The sequence below is a fragment of the Aegilops tauschii genome, chromosome 3 (assembly GCF_002575655.3).
Source record: "Aegilops tauschii subsp. strangulata cultivar AL8/78 chromosome 3, Aet v6.0, whole genome shotgun sequence".
Taxonomy (NCBI): Eukaryota; Viridiplantae; Streptophyta; class Magnoliopsida; order Poales; family Poaceae; genus Aegilops; species Aegilops tauschii.
In genome coordinates this window covers 58,786,698-58,792,655 of record NC_053037.3, presented here as the reverse complement: position 1 = coordinate 58,792,655, position 5,958 = coordinate 58,786,698, and positions in this window count along the sequence as shown.

Genomic DNA, 5,958 nt, shown 5'->3' with positions numbered 1-5,958 from the left:
GGCCGGGTCGTCTTCCCGTAGTCGGTCCTTGAGATAGTCGGCCAGGGGAAGGCGGCCCTGTGCTTTGGGTGCTTGAAGGCTCGATCGGCCTAATAATTTTCAAAGAGCCAGGGGGAGTCGGTTAGGCTACCCGTGGCCATTTACTCCGACAGTAACTGTACCTGCTCCCTTATTGGAAAGTAGTTCATCACAGAAACCGGTTCCTGTGACACCTACAACAATTAGTGAGGAAGCTAATGATGTTGATCATGAAACTTCAGAACAAGTTACTACCGAACCTCGTAGGTCAACCAGAGTAAGATCTGCACCAGAGTGGTACGGTAACCCTATTTTGCAGGTCATGTTACTTGAACAAGGCGAACCTACGAACTATGAAGAAGCGATGGTGAGCCCAGATTCCGCGGAATGGCTTGAGGCCATGAAATCTAAGATGGGATCCATGTATGAGAACAAAGTGTGGACTTTGGTTGACTTGCCCGATGATCGGCAAGCCATAGAGAATAAATGGATCTTCAAGAAGAAGACTGACGCTGACGGTAATGTTACTGTCTGCAAAGCTCGACTTGTTGTGAAAGGTTTTCGACAATTTCAAGGAGTTGACTACGATGAGACTTTCTCACACGTAGCGATGCTTAAGTCTGTCCGAATCATGTTAGAAATTGTCGCATTTTATGATTATGATATTTGGCAAATGGATGTCAAAACTGCATTCCTTAATGGATTTCTGGAAGAAGAGTTGTATATGATGCAACCTAAAGGTTTTATAGATCCAAAGGATGCTGACAAAGTGTGCAAGTTCCAGCGATCCATCTATGGACTGGTGCAAGCATCTCGGAGTTGGAATATACGCTTTGATGAGTTGATCAAAGCATATAGTTTTATACAGACTTGCGGTGAAGCATGTATTTACAAGAAAGTGAGTGGGAGCACTACATCATTTCTGATAAGTATATGTGAATATTGTTGATCGGAAATAATTTAGAATTTTCTGGAAAGCACAAAGGAGTTTTTTCAAAGAAAGACCTCGGTGAAGCTGCTTACATATTGAGCATCAATATCTATAGAGATAGATCAAGACGCTTGATAAGTTTTTTCAATAAGTATGTACCTTGACAAGATTTTGAATTAGTTCAAGATGGAACAGTCAAAGAAAGAGTTCTTGCCTGTGTTACAAGGTGTGAAGTTGAGTAAAGACTCAAAACCCGACCACGGCAGAAAAATAGAAAGAGAATGAAGAGTCATTCCCTATGCCTCAGTCATAGGTTCTATCAAGTATGCTATGCTGAGTACCAGACCTATTGTGTACCTCACCATAAGTTTGGCAAGGGAGTACAATACTGATCTAGGAGTAGATCACTGGACATCGGTCAAAATTATCCTTAGCGGAATAAGGATATGTTTCTCGATTATGGAGGTGACAAAAGGTTCGTCGTAAAGAGTTACATTGATGCAAACTTTGACACCGATCTGGATGACTCTAAGTCTCGATCTAGATACATATTGAAAGTGGGAGCTATTAGCTAGAGTAGCTCCGTGCAGAGTATTGTAAACATAGAAATTTGCAAAATACTTACGGATCTGAATGTGACAGACCCGTCGACTAAAATTATCTCACAAGCAAAACATGATCACACCTTAGTACTCTTTGGGTGGTAATGACATAGCGGTGTGAACTAGATTACTGACACTAGTAAACCCTTTGGGTATTGGTCACATGTCAATATGAACTATGGGTGTTAACCACATAAAGATGTGAACCATTGATGTTAAATCACATGGCGATGTGAACTAGATTATTGACTCTAGTGCAAGTGGGAGACTGAAGGAAATATGCCCTAGAGGCAATAATAAAGTTATTATTTATTTCCTTATATCATGATAAATGTTTATTATTCATGCTATAATTGTATTAACCGGAAACATGATACATGTGTGAATACATAGACAAACAGATTGTCACTAGTATGCCTCTACTTGACTAGCTCGTTGATCAAAGATGGATATGTTTCCTAGCCATAGACATGAGTAGTCATTTGATTAACGGGATCACATCATTAGGAGAATGATGTGATTGACTTGACCCATTCCTTTAGCTTAGCATTTGATCGTTTAGTATATTGCTATTACTTTCTTCATGACTTATACATGTTCCTATGACTATGAGATTATGCAACTCCCGTTTACCGGAGGAACACTTTGTGTGCTACCAAACGTCACAACGTAACTGGGTGATTATAAAGGTGCTCTACAGGTGTCTCCAAAGGTACTTGTTGGGTTGGCGTATTTTGAGATTAGGATTTGTCACTCCGATTGTCGGAGAGGTATCTCTGGGCCCTCTCGGTAATGCACATCACTATAAGCCTTGCAAGCAATGTGACTAATGAGTTAGTTGCAGGATGATGCACTACTGAACGAGTAAAGAGACTTGCCGGTAACGAGATTGAACTAGGTATTGAGATACCGACGATCGAATCTCGGGCAAGTAACATACCGATGACAAAGGGAACAACGTATGTTGTTATGTGATACGTCTCCAACGTATCTATAATTTTTTATTGTTCCATGCTATTATATTATCTGTTTTGGATGTTTATGGGCTTTATTAAACACTTCTATATTATTTTTGGGACTAACCTATTAACCCAGTGCCAGTTCGTGTTTTTTCCCTTGTTTCAGTGTTTCTCAGAAAAGCAATATCAAACGGAGTCCAAACGGAATGAAACCTTCAGAAAAGTTATTTTTGGAAAGAAAGCAATACGGGAGACTTGGAGTGCACGTCAGGGCATCAACAAGGAGGGCACGAGGCAGGGGGGCGCGCCCACCCCCCTGGGCGCTCCCTCCACCCTCGTGGGCCCCTCGTGGCTCCCCTTACCGACTTCTTCCACCTATATATTCCCATATACCCTAAAACCATCGGGGAACAGGATAGATCGGGAGTTCCGCCGCCGCAAGCCTCTGTAGCCACCAAAAACCAATCGGGACCCTGTTCCGGCACCCTGCCGGAGGGGGGATCCCTCACCGGTGGCCATCTTCATCATCCCGGCGCTCTCCATGACGAGGAGGGAGTAGTTCACCCTCGGGGCTGAGGGTATGTACCAGTAGCTATGTGTTTGATCTCTCTCTCTCTCTCGTGTTCTTGAGGTGATACGATCTTGATGTATCGCGAGCTTTGCTATTATAGTTGGATCTTATGATGTTTCTCCCCCCTCTACTCTCTTGTAATGGATTGAGTTTTCCCTTTGAAGTTATCTTATCGGATTGAGTCTTTGAGGATTTGAGAACACTTGATGTATCTCTTGCGTGGGATAACCGTGGTGACAATGGGTTATTCTATTGATTCACTTGATGTATGTTTTGGTGATCAACTTGCGGGTTCCGCCCATGAACCTATGCATAGGGGTTGGCACATGTTTTCGTCTTGACTCTCCGGTAGAAACTTTGGTGCACTCTTTGAGGTTCTATGTGTTGGTTGAATAGATGAATCTGAGATTGTGTGATGCATATCGTATAATCATACCCACGGATACTTGAGGTGACATTGGAGTATCTAGGTGACATTAGGGTTTTGGTTGATGTGTGTCTTAAGGTGTTATTTTACTACGAACTCTAGGGCTGCTTGTGACACTTATAGGAATGGACCAATAGATTGATCGGAAAGAATAACTTTGAGGTGGTTTCGTACCCTACCATAATCTCTTCGTTTGTTCTCCGCCATTAGTGACTTTGGAATGACTCTTTGTTGCATGATGAGGGATAGTTATATGATCCAAGTATGTTATTATTGTTGAGAGAACTTGCACTAGTGAAAGTATGGACCCTAGGCCTTGATTCCTAGCATTGCAATACCGTTTGTGCTCACTTTTATCATTTGTTACCTTGCTGTTTTTATATTTTCAGATTACAAAAACCTATATCTACCATCCATATTGCACTTGTATCACCATCTCTTCGCCGAACTAGTGCACCTACACAATTTACCATTGTATTCGGTGTGTTGGGGACACAAGAGACTCTTTGTTATTTGGTTGCAGGGTTGCTTGAGAGAGACCATCTTCATCCTATGCCTCCTACGGATTGATAAACCTTAGGTCATCCACTTGAGGGAAATTTGCTACTGTCCTACAAACCTCTGCACTTGGAGGCCCAACAACGTCTACAAGAAGAAGGTTGTGTAGTAGACATCAAGCAGTTTCTGGCGCCGTTGCCGGGCAGGTGAGTGCTTGAAGGTATATCTTTAGATCTTGCAATCGAATCTTTTTGTTTCTTGTTTTATCACTAGCTAGTTTATAAAAGAAAACTCCAAAAAAATGGATTGAGTTTGTCTCATACTGTAACATCCCAAATTTTCAATTTGGTATGTTATACATAGATCATCATTGCATCTCATATTTTAATGCATTTTGACAAATCCTCGATAAATCCTAAGCAACTCAAGGACCCTCGGAGAGAGTTGGGGATTTTCTCGAATTTTCATATTTGATTTTCATCAAGTAATAAAACGAGGATTTTGGTTTTAATTATTTTCTCTCCGGAAAAATATTTCATTTAAAAATAAATGAGAGGAGAAAATATGACTTCTCCAAAACAATTGAAATATTGGAGGAAAAGTGTTAAAATCATTTATTGGAATTTATTTGGATTTTATTTGCAATTTTAATTGCATTAAAATATTGCATGTTTTCAAAAAATTATTTTTGTGTCAAAAAAATGTTCACCCTATTCTAGATTTTCTAACTAGACGGGGAAAATTTATTTTATCTTTTTTGGACTTTGATTTACTTTTCTACGAATATTTTTCCGCGGAACGTATTTAAAAAAAAAACTGCGCGCCGCCCGACCGGGCCGAGGCCCAGCCGGGCGCCGGCCCATCCCGCCCCGTCGTCCTCTCCGCGTACGGGAGCACCCCGCCGCCTGCCCCTTCCCCAAGCCACCGCACCCCCCCCTCCTATAAATAGCCCCCGCCCCCCCTCTTCTCTCACCCTGCCGCCGCCCGCACCTGCCCGCACCCGCCGCCGCCGGAGCCGGAGCTCAAGCCCCGCCGCCGCTCGCCGTTCGCCGCCCCTCGCCGCCCCTCGCACCCCCCCTGAGCAGCCCGAGCCCCGCCGCCCTCGTCGCCCCTCGCCGGAGCAGCCGGAGCCCCGCCGGAGTTCCGCCCCGACGAGGTATACCTCGCCGCCGTTCGTTGCCGGTTTTGTTTTAAAAAAAACCGTTCGTTTAAAAAAAACCCTAGATCGGTTTTTTTTCGGTTTTGTTATTTTGTGAACGTTCACCGACCCGTTCGTTTTAACGAACGCGTTCGTCGGATTTTCTCTGTTAACGAACGTTCGTTCTTTAACCATTCTTCCGTTTTTCTTTTTCGTCGAATTTTTTTCCGCGATTATCTCAGATTCGATTTCTGACCGAATCTTCGTTTCTGTTTAACTTTTCACTCGTTTATCGGAATCAGGCGATTCAAGCGCCTAGAGTTTCGTCTCAAAATTCTCTTTCCGTTTAACCTACTCAAACAAGTTTTTGCTACTGTAAAATTTGACCTAGATCCAGATTAGTAAACGAAGCTTGTTTCTTTCGCAGTTTGACTTTCGTTGCTTCGTTCGAGTTGATTCTTTTTGCAAACCGGAGTTCTTAAGTTGAACTTTCTGGTTGGATCTTTCATTCGAGTTTTACCTATGCATTAGATGAGTACTGATTGTCTGTTTGTTTGTTTGCGATAGAGTACCCGGAGTGTGCCGCTTGTTACTTCGAATCGCTAGGTTTTGCGGATCATCAGCAAGGCAAGTAACACTTTGATCATACTTTCCATACCCAGTTTTTATTGCATTAGATCTATTCCTCAAACATTGCATGATTAGGATCTAATTAAATTGTGGGTATTGGGAAGTAGTTGAGGTAGTACCTGTTACCTGTTTCATTATCAAACCCTTGGGAGTTACTTCTACGTTTGCTATTATATTGCCATGC